Here is a 17142-nt window from a genome sequence, read left to right on the forward strand (position 1 = left end):
AAGTCATGATCTCAGGTCCAGGAGTTCGAGCCCCACATTGGGCTCTGTGCTGTCAGTTCAGAGCCTGGAGCCTTCTTCGGATTCTAGGTCTCCCTCTCTCTCTCTGCCCCTCCCCCACTCATGCTCTGTCTCTCAAAAAAGGAATAAACATTAAAAAATATAAAAAATTTCTTTCCATAAAATTAACTAAAACTAATAAGTTGTTGAAAAATTAACAGACTTCTCCCAATTTATTTTATCTTCCAAAAAAAGCTTCCCTCACTGTTGCTATTAGAGTTGGCATGATTTGTCAGTATCAGTGAAACCTGATCTATGCTTTCAGCATTAAAAGAAAAAAAAAGAAGACTATTAAGTTTTTTTGTATACAACCTGCATGATATCCATCTTACCTGTCATATATCTTGATGGAGTATGATGAAATATCACTAATTATTTTAAGACACTGTGTTTGGATTTCATGTGTAGTTTGGTCGACCACCTACAAATCCAATATTTTATCAAAATGATAGCACTTTACAACTTTTTTAAATTGCACCGTTCCATTTTGCACACTTTCTACAACATGCAACTTTAAATAGAATTCCAAACACAAATGCCATTAAATGAGTATCTTTATTTTATAACAAGATTGAAAATTCTGACAATGCCTTGATGATTGGTCAATTTTCTCTAGGAATCTTTTATATAATATCATATTCCCCTTTGGATAATACCCAGTTACTTTACCTGTATCAGTGAGGAAAAACTGCAGGTTGGAAAGATAGGTAAAAGTATTTTCAGAAAATAAAACTTAATGTTTTCCTTAAAGTTTGAGTTACAATTACCTAACAATAAAGTTTCTAGGAATATTCTCAAGAAATATTTTAGCTTTTTACTGAAACAAACAAAATAAATAAATTAGTCAAAAAACAAAATTATGGAAAACTATTTTATTTATCTACAAATAATTAACATAAAAATTAGCAAAACGTAGCTTTTTATTTGTTTGTTTTATGCTCCCCAGATTTATGTCTAGTTGCCCTAAGCATGAGCAATTACATAGAAAAAAGGAATAAAGTTATAGGAAAACAGCTTGAACAATAACTAGTCCCATAACAAGTAAATTTCAGCCCCAAAGATAGTTTTTCCACTTGAATTTGGGCTCTTCTGTTAAAAAAAAAAAAAACAAAAAACCCTTGTTATAGAAAACATTCCCAGTAGAAGAAAGCAAATTGAGAATCCAGTCTGATACTTATAGATTCATAATATATTTTAGTATGTTAAGCATGCTAAAGGCTCTGAGAAATCTTGTAGTAAAGAAATCTTTTGTTTCCTGGGCATTTCCAAAACTTCTTGAGTAAACACTATTTATATTTTGTAGATGCTTTATGCTATTGAACAGTTTTTAAAATATTGGTATAAAGTTATCAGAACAAAAATCAAACTAATAGTGCTTATTATTATTATTTTATGGTCATACCAAGCATCAGTGGTGGTGTAACAAAAGATACACTCTCATAAATTGCTAGTGGGTAGTGCAATTGAACACGATCCTATGGACAACCATCTGGCAATATGGGTAAGAGGTTTCAAAACTTTTAAACTATTGGACCCAGGTACTAGCTCTTATGAATTTATCTTAAGGAAATTAGATGAACTTTATAACTTTACAAAGATATTCATCACAGGATTTCTGATATGCCTAAAACGGGAGAATGAGCAGATAAATTATAGGTTACCATCTAGAGAAACGTTAATTTGATGAAAAGGAACACTTAATGGAATGAGAAATGTTTACACTATATGATTAAGTGAAAACATATTGGTTGCAATACTTATACAGTATGTATGTCATTGTATAAAAATGTATGCACAGGACGTCTGGGTGGCTCAGTAGGTTGAGTGTCTGACTTCGGCTCAGGTCATGAACTCATGGTTTTGTGAGTTCAAGCCCCATGTTGGGCTCTGTGCTGACAGCTCAGAGCCTGGAGTCTGCTTCAGATTCTGTGTCTTCCTCTCTCTCTCTGCCCCTCTTCTGCTAGTGACCTCTCTCTCTCTCTCTCTCATTCTCTCTCTTAGTCTCTTTCTCAAAAATAAATAAATATTAAAATTTTTATTTTAAAAATCTATGCACAAGTATACCTAGAGAAATGATAAAAAGGCATAAGCTAAAATGATAATTATGATTATTTCTAGGAAGGGCAATTATGTGTGTTTTTGTTTCCCTGATTTGTTTTTCCATATATCCATGTTGCTATTATAAACACATTATTTTTCATAATCAAATGGCATTTGTAAAATAACACATGATTCCATTTTCTCTCATTTTTACCTCCAATAAAAACCTTGAGAAAAGCTGAGACTTTGTAGTGGGTGCTTTGATCTTTTGGAAGCTTTTCATTTGAAAGATTGGAAATGTTGAGTCAAATTATGCAACCATATTGTAAGCTATTAATTATACTCCTTCAAAGCTTGTAGTTTGAGTTATACCATTTTGTAACTCCTAACTTATTAAAATATATATTTTTTCTTTTAAATTTTTTGTGTGGGTTTTTAAAAGATGATATATGTTTTAAATACATTTTCAACAGGCAAAATACAGAAGAAGTATTAGAGTGAATTAGCTAGAGGCTTTATGGCATAGTATGTGTTCTCTGCAACGTAAGTGACAGAGCAAAATAATGACTGTTTCACCCTAGAAAATCCAAAAGGCTAGAAACCAGCTGGTTGGCTATTTTGATGGCTGAGCAAAGAAGAGGTGGTTGCAAGTGGTTAGCTTCCAAGAATGTCTGAGTGCCTCCTGTGATACAGATGTCAAACACACACACAAGTTGTTTTGGATTCTATCCAAAAGACTACCGGGAGGGGCAAGGCTAAATCAGCAGAGATAAACGGAAGGTAGTGCTGTATTCCTACAAGCCAAGGAAGGAGTAACTTCCGGCCAGAAATGAGATGCATTCACTCACATCAAAGAGAGTGTAAAGACGACGTCCCCAGAGATGGCAAGAGGATCTCCCCAGAAACAATGAATGAAATTTAGTCAGTTCTGAACATATTCCAACAGGGTCTATATAATAATAACCACAACACTCTCAGCCAAGTTGGAACTTTCTTCTCTCCTTAGCTATTCTTCCTTCCCAAGCTGCATCCCTTGGAGGAGTTAGAAACTCTAGGCGGAAGGAGTAACACCTGCTGGGAACACAGCAGAGTTAAAGAGGCAGTGAGAGACAAAAATGAAATTGTTTATGATTACATCCCCTGGCTTGTGCTTGCTCAGGTGAACATTATGTAGTGGGGGAAAGAGTGAGGTTCTTAGAAAAATACATGAATCTCCACTCCATTAAATTTAGATTTCATGTACACAACAAGTGATTTTAAATAGTGCTGCAAATGTGCATGGGATTTCTGTATATTAAAATATTCACCATTCATCTGAAATTCAAAGTTAACGGAGATTTCAGGATTTTCATTTGCCAAAGCTCTCAATCCTCCATTCTTTGTATCACTTACTGCTTTTTGGATGGTCTTGCTTGGTATCAGAAGCGTCCCTCCCCCCGCCCCCCGCTTTGTTTTTATTGTATTTTCCTTGTTTATTTCCCCATCCATTTATATTAGCCACTTCATTTTCAGATGTGTCTCATGCACACAGCAAAGAATTGGGTTTGGATTTGCGTACTCCAATCAAACAAATCTTTTCTTACTGAGTTAAGTTTAGTATTATGGTTAATATGTTTGGTCTCAGTTCTGCCATATAATGTTATTATATATCATGCGTCAATGTAAAGTCATTTCACACTGTTGGATTTTTGTTTTTCATTTTTTTTGTATATTCCTGGTAAATAGAGAGGATTGCATTTTTTATCCTAAAACACCTTGCTACGAATTATTCTTTGGTTCTCTCCCTATGGGGCTGCTGTAGGCTTTCATCTGCTCTTAACCATTAGCTAATAGCAGGTGGCCCATTCCACATGGCTGTCTCCAGCTCCAGGTTTTGGTAACTGCTGTTTCACCTCAGGCATAAGAGGGTTGGAGGTGGCGAGGAAAGAGCACATAGCTATTATTAGTGCCAGAGTAATCAACTCTACCTTGTGGTTTTCTTATACCAGACCATGCATGTATAATTAGCACCTATTTCAAACCTTTCCCAGACATACCAAATTTGAGAATTTCGTACATTTTCTGCCAACTTTGACTGATACACAAAGTGAATATTTCATTAGTGAATAATAAAAGTCATTGTAGTGGGTGGCTACCATGAAAAAGAAGAAAGATTATTGCATACACAGTCATTTCTGAAATATTTCCCAAAAGGAGAAGGAGCTGGAGATAAAAATAAGCAAAGGTGAACTACAATGTATGCAGATCACAGGTATCTGTTATGTATAAAATTTGTATTCCCAAATTAAGAACACAGATGGTAAAGAATCAGTAATGGAAGAAATACTAAAAAAAATGACTTGGGCAGGGGGGTGGGGGGAAACAGCTGCAAATTGAAATGGATCACCAAGATTCAGGAAAAATATTGAAGAGATCTTTGCTTGACTTGGACTGGAACATACTCAGCAGCCAGGGGAACTGTCACAGTGACTGACGATTATGAAACTCTTCCCAGTGAATTCAAAATCAATCTCCTAATTTTTCAACACATCCCTAGAGGTTGCCATTAACAATCCATCAGATTTGGAAAATTGGATGAAATCTGTTTGCCATCCCATAATTTAACATAAAATTTAATTAAGAGACAAGGAAATACTATTTCTCTAAATATGTAGGGTGAAAAGAAGTTGCTGCCTAAAAAAGACAGGTTCTATGTGACAAAAAAGTCCATAAGGGTAACAACCCTGCCATCTTGGTAACTGTTTACCAGCACCTAGACCCCTGTGAATGCTCAGTAGATATTCATTGGGTGAATGAAATATACAAAAGTGAGGCTGGCCTCAGAAACCTCAGTGGCACTAAAATGTCAGAAGAAAATTGAATAACATTTACAGAAGAAAAATAAAAGTGACCCAGTCACTGCAGACAAAATATTTCTCAGACATGGCAGGCTCAGAAAGTGCCTTATCTAATACCCTTCCTAAAGAAAAACAATCATAAATATGATTTATTTATTTATTTGCAAAAAAAGTATTTTATGCAAACAAAAATGTTTCAGAGTAAAAATATATGAGTGTCAGTTCAGAGTATCGTGTATTACAATAGTATCATAATTATTGATCTCAGATTAATAAACAACAAAAAAAGTTTATCCAAAGGAAATATTCAATGGTAAGCATGATATTCAAGATGGAAACATTTAGTACGAAGAAAAGAATAAAAATAGTAACTAGAGATCTTATTAATAAGCAATGGCTCACTCATATAGTAGGCTAATATGAAGTCATTAAAATTATGTTTTCAAAAATTATTGGAGCGCCTGAGTGGCTCAGTCAGTTAAGCATCCGACTTTGGCTCAGATCATGATTTTGTGGTCCGTGGGTTTGAGATCCATGTAGGGGTCTGTGCTGACAGCTCAGAGCCTGGAGCCTGCTTCAGATTCTGTCTCTCCCTCTCTCTGACCCTCCCCCACTCATGCTCTGTCTCTTTCTCAAAAATAAATAAACATTAAAAAATTATTTTTAAATTATTTAGTGGCCTATGAAAAGTGTTATAGTTTGATGCTAAATGAAATGAGGGGATGCAAAACAATTAAGTGAGTTTTGGTTTCAGACTCTGCATTATGTCGTATTTCATTAATTCCAAGGTACACAGTTTTTATATTTTAACATCCTGCAAGAGACATCACTTTACAGTTGATGGGCTCTTAGAATGGTTTAAATATAGTAATTTATTTATGATGAATTAAAATAATGGAATTTGTTCCTTGAGGTAATTGATGTGATTTTATTGATCTTTGTAACCCTTTCTCCTCATGCAATAAATGCCATTGAATTTATGGCACTCAGTGTGCAATGATATTGTTGAATGACTTAAACATTTTTGAGTGAATACTTAGGTTTTTATGCTTTGAGAAACAAGAAATGCTTTAGCCTCCAAATACATTTTTTCCACAATCAGCATACAATAGAATTCCATTAAAATTTTACTAAATTTTGAAGAAAATATGAAAACAACATAGAATGGTTTTCTGGAGAGAATTCTGTAAGCAGTGCTTTTAAAAAATATCAGTGAACTGAAAAAAGTGTATTCGTCCATTGACTATAAATTGCACTGATTTTGTATCTTGTTGGAGATACGGACCAACTCATTCCAGAGACCATCAATATTATTAATTCTCATGTTTCTTTTTAACTGCTGACTTGTCCTGCACTGTGCTAAGTTTACAGCTATTGATTAATAGAACTATGGAGAAGATTAAAAAGAATTTTTAAAACCTAAATCTTGTGCTTTTTTTTTGACAGAACTTCTTGTGTCTTTGAAGTTTAAAAGAATACTAATGCAAAGTAATGTCTTTTTATACTAAATCACTTTTTTTTTTGCTATGCTTTAAAACCTGGGAGCAATGTTGCAGTCAAATACTTTAGAATATATTACCTTCTCCCTATTTAATTGGAGGGAAAGCCATAAATATCCTCAGCTGTGAAGTCACATGAATTTTTTATCAATATTCTGTGTAGAAATCTGTGGAGTTACTTAGTTTGCCTTAACTGCCTAGAAAAGTGATTAAAAAAATAAAAGTCAATATTAGCATCTTGACATCTAACCATCAACATGTCAGATTTAAACCGAATTCATACTAAAAGCATGAAGGACTGGTTTAGTTTTAGGTAGAAGGATATTATCATCACCTGTCTGCTTAATAAAATACATGATAGCATATAATTTTTGATATATAGTGGATAGTAACTTTTCCATACAGAGTACATTACCTTATTTAACATAAGAGTGCAATGTTAAGGCTACTTCTGGTCTATATAATTGTTTTCATGTTTAAGGCATATAAAGTTCTTCAGATGAAGGACTTCACTTCTTAAGGCCTAGACATGTCAACATGTTTTGATTATAGAGGACATCTTGATGAAATAGAGGCAGCAGGAGTTTCAGAGTTGATTAGACATGAGCTGTGTAGCCTTGGGAAAATTATGTGATCATTTTCAGTCTTGGTTCCAAACGTATAGACTAGCAGTGAGCATATCTTTTCATAGATTAGGGTGGAAAAGTTAATAAAACCAGCTATTTAAAGCACCTTATAACACTGCTTAACATATAAAACATGGTCAAGCACTTTTAGATCTCTTTTTTTGTGAATGCAGAGAAATTCAACTTTGGAATAAAATTTCCTTAAACTGTGGCCTTCCCTTTGGAAACAAATTGTTCATATTTTGTCTAGATATTTAGAAGAGTGCTAAAATTTTTTTAAATGTTTATTTATTTTGAGAGAGAGAGAGTGCATGCAGGACAGAGAGAGAGGGAGAGACAATCCCAAGCAGGCTCCAGGCTCTAAGCTGTCAGCACAGAGCCTGATGTGGGGCTCAATCCCACGAACTGTGAGATCATGACCTGAGCCAAATTCAGATGCTTAACCAACTGAGACACCCAGGCACCCCTGGAGAGTGCTACCATTAAAGCACAGTGCATTCGATGAACATCAACAGCCTAGAAAGTGCAAATTTAATCTGACAGGCTTTCCTGCAATTACAAAGTTGTTGCACCACAAAATGGACACCTTGGTGTTACACAAGTGAACATTTAAACTAGAAGCGATGGGGTGCCTGGGTGGCTCAGTCTGTTAAGCACCTGACTTTGGCTCAGTTCATGATCTCATAGTTCATGAGTTCGAACCCTGCATCAGGCTCTGTTGCCGACAGCTCAGAGCCTGGAGCCTACTTTGGATTGTGTCTCCCTCTCTCTGCCCCTCCCCCACTCATGCTCGTGCTCTCTCTCTCTCTCTTAAAAGTAAATAAACATTAAAAATAAATAAATTAATTAACTAATTAGAAATGTCCTCTGACAAAATTCTAAAGCTAATTTTTTGTCTTTAGCCTCAAAACTTCTGTCAGGACCTAGTTAGTTTGTCTAGATTCCTTGATCCCCATAGTTGGGCCCTCAAGTGATCATCTTTTGTGGAGTCCTAGACCTTCTGGAGGTTTAGGCCAGAAGCATGTCACCACTGTTGAACAACAGCCCTGGTCTGCTGTTGTTTCCATAAGTGGCCTTTGGCATGGACCTGTTTCTGAGAGCTGGTGGTGTAGCTTCCCTGCTTCTTCAAGTGCCTCTGCCTGGCATTTGCCAGTCTTGCTTCTGAACTTGATTGATACTGGGGTCCTAATAGCTTTTGACAGAATTCACCAATCTTAGGCAACAAATGGTCTCTCTGCTTTTTCTATGATGGAACTCTCCAGATCATCTGTCACGATGGGATGCAAAATTGAGCAGACATCTGGTCATCTTGGGCCTGGATTATCAACTCTTGCTGTGAACAAAATGACGTTGGTTGTGTTGTTTGGGCATCACTGACAGTCTTTCACATGGCTATCAGGCAACTATAATTCATAAAGTAATACAAAAACCTTCCTGATGTGTTCATATAAACATTAGGAAAATATTCAACAAATCTCACCAAATGAATTCTAAACAATTACACCTAGAGAGGAAAATATAAACTAAGGGAATGCATAGGTTCCAAGAAAGAATGAAAGGCCCTAATAAGTAAACATTGAAAAAATAAATAAAATAAAACTTGATTGGAAAATAGTGAATGAGTTGTCAAAATTTGTTAAAGTCCTTCATGTGGTTGAATGAGACATAGAAATGCTGAAACTTTTAAACATTTCTAGAAAAAATAATGATAAATATGTGTATTAAATTGTAAAGGACATCTTCTGAAAGAGAGAATCTGAATATTTTGCTTCTAATTTATCTTAATGAAAATGAATTTTTAAAAAATTATATCAATTCAACAGAGAAGACTAAGGGAAGACTAAAAACAGAGCCAGGAAAATACATTTATCCTTATTAAGTACCTATCCTACTAGAGCAAAACAAAAGCCTATATAGATGATCTTTTTTTAAAAAAATTTAATGCTTATTTATTTTCAAGAGATAGAGAGAGATAGAACGTGAGCGGGGTAGGAGCAGAGAGAGAGGGAGACACAGAATCTTAGACTCCAGGCTCTGAGCTGTCAGCACACAGCCTGATGCAGGGCTTGAACCCATGAGCTGTGAGATCATGACCTGTGCTGAAGTCGGATGCTTTTTTTAAAATCTTTTTTATTTTTCTTTTTTAATGTTTATTTATTATTGAGAGACAGAGTCAGAGCATGAGCATGGGAGGGGCAGAGAGAGGGGAAGACACAGACTCTGAAGCAGGCTCCAGGCTCCGAGCTGTCAGCACAGAGCCTGATGCGCGGCTCCAACTCAGCAATGGTGAGATCATGACCTGAGTCACAGTCAGATGCTTAACAGACTGAGCCACCCAGGCACTCCCTTGATAGATGATCTTTAAAAGAGGTATATTTAATGCGAAATTACTCAGAAAAATAGCAGGTGAAGAGATACAATGTGTTGAATTGGTAATCAAGTTCCATGACCTGAGTGATCTTTTGGTCCAGCTGATTTCATAGGCAGCTTAAATCGAACATACTCAAATTTCATAGAACAGACCATCCATATTTATACAAGTATTTCAGAGAAATAGCCCAATTTATTTCTTATAAAAAAATACTACAACAAATATATTAAACATGAGATTTTTGAAGTTAGTTAAGGTCACTACATGATAAGGGTGCTGTTTTCCATTACTGCTGTTCACATTGTATTAAAGGATCTAGTAGCTAAGGTTAAAAAAAATTAAAAAGAAAGAAAAAAGAAAATGTGAAGAAAACTAAAAATTGAAAAGGAAAAATGAAATTTTATATATATATATATATATATAATGTTACTTACATAGAAAATCAAAGAGCAGCAACAGTCAGACCATCAAAATTAATAGGAATTCAGCAAAATTTCCAGGTACAAAACAAAAATCCTTACACAAACACTGATACATCAAAATAAAAATTCTTACAATGTAACTAAAATAAACATTTAGAAAACAAAATAATAAAAAATATCCTATTCACATCAGCAATACAATTTATATGAAATGTAGAATTAAATTTAATAAAATGATATCTAAGAAGTAAAAAAAAAAAATTGGCAGGCATCAAAATAGACCCAAATCTAAGCAGAGCTATACCATGTCCATGGTTAGGAGATAATCATACTATTCGTACTATAAAAGGAGTATGAAAAAAATTAAGCATTAAACTGAAGAAACTAGACACAGAACGAAGTAAACAGAGAGGAAGGAGAAAGAAGAGGCTTATAAATATAAAGTCTGAAATTATTCTAGCAGGATATAACCCCCTCCACCTCACAAACACAAACAAATTTTACAATAAAAAATTTATCTATAAAAACTGACTAAAGGAGATGTAGAAAACAGCTACAAGTGGTAACTATAGAAGAACTTGAAAATTTAGTACATGATTCATTCCTTCAGAAGTCACAAATAAATATGATTTCATCAGAAAATTGTATCAAATAGGTAATGTCTGTCATCAAAACTCTTGAATCCTTAAAAAGATGAACCACTTAACACATTAGCACAAGGGTAAACTTCATGCACAATGCTGACAAGGAGAGCACGGGAAAGAAAATCATAGGACTGTACTTTCCAGTTGTGCAATCCCGTCAGCCAGAACCATCAGAAGGTTTATTTTCGAAATCATATTCCTAGACCTTAATGCACTTCTGCCAAATCAGAATCTGAGACAAGCAAGTGTAAGTAGGTGAGCATGTCTGAGGCTAACAAAGCTATGTTCTTAATAGGCTTGCTATGTGACTCTGATGCATATGCACTGAAGCTTAGAATCATGGCCATAAACCAATATAAGTAATAAATATAGCAAAATATATTGTATAAAATATAAACAACAAAACAAAACAAATGTAGAATAGCAATTAGCTCTGAAAAAATTAAAACATAAATAATGAGAATCTCCAGACAGTACTTTGGGGAATCCCCAAGGAATTCCAAGAAATTATCCATGCTTTGCTTGGGTACAATATGAATATAATCCATATTTTGGTTTTAGACAGTCTTAAGTTGATACTTGGAAAATACATTTTTATACAGGAATTTTATTTACTAATATTGATTGTAATTTAATTTGACATTCTTGCATTTCAACAAATTGAAGTTATATAAGGGAGGAAAAAATATTGGCATTGTAGACTTTAAATTATGCCAGACAGGATTTTTTCATTCGCATTTTGTAGAACTAGAATCAATAATGATCTATGTGAATTGAATTAAGTCAATTTTGTAGCAGGGGAATAACCAATATGACATTTAAATGCCTCTTCCAGCTCCAGTTTTAAAGTTTTCCCATTATGCTTAAAGTTTTACCAGCAAATGAGAAATCTGTATAATATAATTGATCGGATTGAATTTTTTTCATAATGAAATGGAGCATTCTGTATTCTCAAGTACTATAAAGTACCTTGAAATAACTATGGTGAATATTTCCCTGATCAATAATTATTTAAAATTCTGCTTCATGTGTCTCCAATGCAGATTTTATGTATGGAGATTTTAGTATACCTTTCTGATTCAAAGCCAAGGCTGAAGTTGCTATAAGAAGAAGTGATGATGTTCTCTGAACTATCTGTGATGTGCCATTTATACCGACCAGACATAAGTTCATTGCATTCACTTTTCTTATTACCCCATTATTCTTTGTTAATTGTTAAGCACATTTTAGCGAAATGAGCATATTTTAGTGAAATATTTTCATGCTTTGCTAATGGACATGCATATAGTTTCCTCCAACCTAGCACATTCTAGTAAATACAACATGTTACTACCTGTTGAGTGAATAGAATCACTCTAGATAACCCGGTTTGTGAATTGTCATCTTGATAATATGGGCTAAAGAAAGTTGAAATTTGAGCAGGGTTGGAGGGAATGTTTGCTCTAAAATCACAAAAATGAGTACACGTGTGCTTCCTCTTGACTATTTTGGGCTGTGTGTTTACATGTGTAGTTCTCCCTTTCCCACTCTGAAATACCCAAAACAGCCTTCATCTCAAGTGCTATGAAGCCACCAAGAGAGTCAAATGTCAACAGAGACAATGAGGATTGACTAATCAACCAGTCACATCTGGTACATGGTAGGTGATGTAAAATATCAGAATTGTATGTATGGTATCATTTAAGTTAATAAGTTAAAAGTAGTCAGAAAGATATAAATTACTATAAGTCAGGAATTTTACATAATTTTTTTTCTGATTCTTAGAATGCTAAGAAGAATTATGTTTCAAATTGTATAGATATGCTCAGAGAGGTTAAGCAACCTGCTTAAGGTCATACAGACAGTAAGTGGTGGGTTTCAAATTGATATCTTTTTTTTCACCAATGTCTATGTGTGTTCCATTCCTCTACACTGGTCACTACTTTAAGTGAATTATTCCATCAATAGCATATTTAGTATTCAAGTTTCTTGGTAATTAATAAACTTATCAAGGGTCTGTAGTACCATTTAATTTTAACGTAACTGCCATATATTTCAGCATATGAAATGAACTTGCACAGAATTATTAGCAGTTACTTGAAGTAATGCATTCCAAAATATATACTAGATTGCTCATAATTCAAACTAATGGTTTCCATTAAAAAACTATTACAAGCAATGTAAAGAATCAACTTTGGTCATTCAAAGCTAACGTTCATAAATATAAATTTAAGACCACTATCAGATGGAGAATGAAATCTTACTGAATATAATTGAAGCACAGAGCAATGTTCAAAACACATTCGATCTTTCAAATCTTTCCATTTCATAATTTTCTTAATGGTTTAAACACATGCATGTAGCTAAAACATATATGCACAATCTGACTTTCAAAAGAAATCCCTTTGTATCTATACTGCTAACCCTCAAATCTTGAAAATTAGGGTTAGACCTTTCTTAATACTCCAAACACATATGATAAAAGGAATGCTTTTTTTTCCCCTCAGTTTGCCAGATATGTCTAGGTAATAAAGCAATTGAGCTAAGGGATATATATGAGATTGGTTAAGTTATCAAAAAAGAATGATTCCCCAGGATTTCTGGTTTTAAGAAAAATTTCAAATTTGTTTTAATCATCTGTTTTTCTGATTATAATTATATTATTTATATGAAATTTTAATTTTTTTTAAAGTTTACTTATTTATTTTGAGAGAGACAGAGACAGCATGAGTGGGGGAGGAGCAGAGAGAGAGAGAGAGAAAGAGACAGAAGGTCCTAAGAAGCATCCACTGTCAGCATAGAGCGCAATGCAGGGCTTGAACCCATGAAACTGTGAGATCATGACCTGAGCTGAAACCAAGAGTCAAATGCTTAACCAACTGATCCACCCAGCCACCCCTAATATGAAATTTTTTAAAAATAAAATACAATTATTTATAATCTATTCCCCCAAATAATAACTTTCCATGTGATGACTTCCCCTGGGCATATCAATATATAAAGCTGCTTTTATTTTTTATTTTTAAAAAAAAATTTTTTTTTTCCAACGTTTATTTGTTTTTAAGACAGAGAGAGACAGAGCGTGAACGGGGGAGGGGCAGAGAGAGAGGGAGACACAGAATCGGAAACAGGCTCCAGGCTCTGAGCCATCAGCCCAGAGCCTGACGCGGGGCTCGAACTCCCCGACCGCGAGATCGTGACCTGGCTGAAGTCGGACGCTTAACCGACTGCGCCACCCAGGCTCCCCTATTTTTTATTTTTATTTTTTTAATGTTTATTTATTTTTGAGAGAGACAGAGACAGAATGTGAGTGGGTTGGGGCAGAGAGAGAGGGAGGCACCGAATCTGAAGCAGGCTCCAGGTTTGGAGCTGTCAGTACAGAGCCTGACATGGGGTTCGAACTCACGAGCTGTGAGATCATGACCCAAGCCAAAGTCCGATGCTCAACCGACTGAGCCACCCAGGCGCCCCTAAAGCTGCATTTAAAGATAATATGCTATAGCATTGTTCCAAAAACTTTCTCCTAAAATTACAAAAGATTAAATGATAGGTTTAGATCTCAGAGTCAGTGGAGATGAACTTCAGATTTCTAGTTTAACCATGTGTGTTGATGGGAATATTGCATGCCAGGAAGGGGAAGTCTGAACTGAGTTATGAAAACAGGTTCTAGAGTGGAAATTTATATATCAAGTAAGGTGAGATGTAAGTAGTAGGAAACAGGAAAAGAGAAATATGTTGAAGATGTAAGTTTGGTAGCTTATCTGCATTTGGATGACATTAAAGTGTGAAAAGTCATTGATATCAACTTGGGCAAGAATGTAGAGAAAAGAAGTGAAGTTGGCAAAAATAAACTGAAAGTTATGTCCTGGTGAAAAAGAAAGAAACATAGAAGACAGTATTTTTAAAAAAGCAAAGAAAGGGGTATTTCAGGAGGGAAAGAAAAAGTCTACACTACCCGAATAAATATACACATTTAATGAATCCCTATCAAGATAACACCAGCATTCTTCACAGAGCTAGAACAAACGACTATAAAATTGTATGGAACCAGAAAAGACCCCAAATAACCAGAGTAATGTTGAAAAAGAAAATCAAAGCTGGAGGCATCACAGTTCCAGACTCCAAGCTGTATTACAAAGCTGTAATCATCAAGACAGCAAGGTACAGGCACAAAAACAGATACATAGATCATTGGAATAGAATAGAGAACCCAGAAACGGACCCACAAATGTATGACCGACAAATCTTCAACAATGCAGGAAAGAATATCCAGAGGAAAAGAAGATGTGTCTTCAGCAAACGGTGCTGGTAAAACTGGACAACAACATGTGGGAAAATGAACCTGGACCACTTTCTTACACCATACACAAAAATAAATTTAAAAAGTTAAAAACAGAGTAAAACACACACACACACACACACACACACACACACACACACACAACCAAAACGGATGTGAGACAGGAAACGATCAAAATCCTAGAGAAGAAAACAAGAAACAACCTTTTTGAGTCTGGCTGCAGCAATTTCTTACTTGACATGTCTCTGGAGACAAGGGAAACAAAAGAAAAAATGAACCATTGGGACCTTACAAAAATAAAAAGATTCTGCACAGCAAAGGAAACAATCAACAAAACTAAAAGGCAACAAATTAAGTGGGAGAAGCTATTTGCAAATGACATATTAGATAAAGGGTTAGTATCCAAAATCTATAAAGAATTTACCAAACTCAACACCCAAAAAACAAATAATTCAGTGAAGAAATGGGCAGAAGACAGGAGTAGACACCCTTCCAAAGAAAACATCCAGATGGCCAACAGACACATGAGAAGAAGCTCAACATCACTCATCAACAGAGAAATACAAATCAAAATCACAATGAGATGCCACCTCAAATCAGTCAGAGTGGCTAAAATTAACAACTCAGGCACAACAGATGTTGGCAAGAATGCAGAGAAAAGGGGCACTTTGCACTGTTAATGGGAATGCAAACTGATGTGGCCACTCTGGAAAATAGTATGGAGGTTCCTCAAAAATTAAAAATAGAACTACCCTCAACCTAGGGTTGCACTACTAGGAATTTATCCAAAGGGTACAAAAATACAGATTCAAAGGGACACATGCACCCCAATGTTTATGGCAGCACTATCAACAATAGCCAAGTTATGGAAAGAGCCCAAATGTCCACTAATTGATAAATGGATAAAGAAGATGTGGTATGTGTATATATATATATATATATATATATATATACACACACACACACACATACACAATGGAATATTACTCAGCCATCAAAAAAGAATGAAGTCTTGCCATTTCCAACAACATGGATGGAACTAGAGTGTACTATGCTATGCGAAATAAATCAGTCAAAGAAAGGCAAATATATGATTTCACTCATACATGGAAGTTAAGAAACAGAATAGATGAACATATGGGAGGGGAAGGAAAAATAAGATAAAAACAGAGAGGGAAGCAAACCATAGCAGACTCTTTTTTTTAAATGTTTATTTATTTTTGAGAGAGAGAAAGAGCGTGTGTCTGGGAGGGGCAGGGACAGATGGAGACACAGAATCGGAAGCAGGCTCCAGGTTCTGAGCTGTCAGCACAGAGCCCGACACAGGGCTCAAACTCACAAGCCATGAGATTATGACCTGAGCCAAAGTCAGACGCTTAACCAACTGAGCCATCCAGGTGCCCCAAACCATAAGACACTCTTAAATACAGAGAATAAACTAAGGATTGCTGGAGGGAAAGTGGGTGGGGGAATGGGCTAAATGGATGATGGGCGTTGTTGAGATGAGCACTGGGTATTGCAGGTAAGTGGTGAATCACTGGGTCCTACTCTGGAAACCAATACTACGCTGTATGTAACTAAATTGAATTTTAAAAATTAAAAAAAAAGAAGTCCAAAGCCTTTGAATGTTGATGATTGCTCATGTAAAGGAGAACAGAATAGTCCAGATCAGATGAGATTCAACGACACAGCAAGCGTAATCACACACAGTTCCAGTATATGGTTTCAGTGCAGTGGAAACTACATTGGGGCAATTGAAGAAGGAATAAGCAATTTTAGTTGCAGCCATATTATAAACTAGATAGCCTGAAATCTTCTCCCTCTAATGCTGAGGAAGGAAAAGCCTTCTGGTACGGATGGGTGGGTGTGAGGGCTGGCTGCATGGGGCAGGAGGCTCAGGGTGTATGTAGCTGTCTTAGCCTCTGTGCAGCCCCATGAGCTGCAGTTAGAATTAGCATGGCAGGGATCCTCAGTGGCCAAGGCTGCAGGTGTCCATAGTGGCCAAGTGCTGTTGGGTTTGTTGGTGGCAGAGGATTCCTGGTGTCTTTCCAATCTGTTTTCTCCCATGGGGAAATTCGTGGCTTCCTCTGGCACCTGCTCACTGGCATGCTTCTGGTGGCAGTGGCCCCGTGTCTAAACCACCGGCACCTGTGGAGTGGCCAGGGAGCCAATGTCTAGAGTGCTCATGTCCGTGGGACAGTCGCAAAGCCCATCTGGAGCGCATGTGCACTGGAGCTACAGTGGTTCCGGGGTCCAGAGTGTCACTCTCACTGCACTCTCACAGACAGAGGGACAGAGAGAGAATGAATCCCAAGTAGGCTTCACGCTATCAGCACAGAGCCTGCCTCAGGGTTCGATCTCACCAAC

This window comes from Lynx canadensis, chromosome E1, assembly GCF_007474595.2.
Source record: "Lynx canadensis isolate LIC74 chromosome E1, mLynCan4.pri.v2, whole genome shotgun sequence".
NCBI lineage: Eukaryota > Metazoa > Chordata > Mammalia > Carnivora > Felidae > Lynx > Lynx canadensis.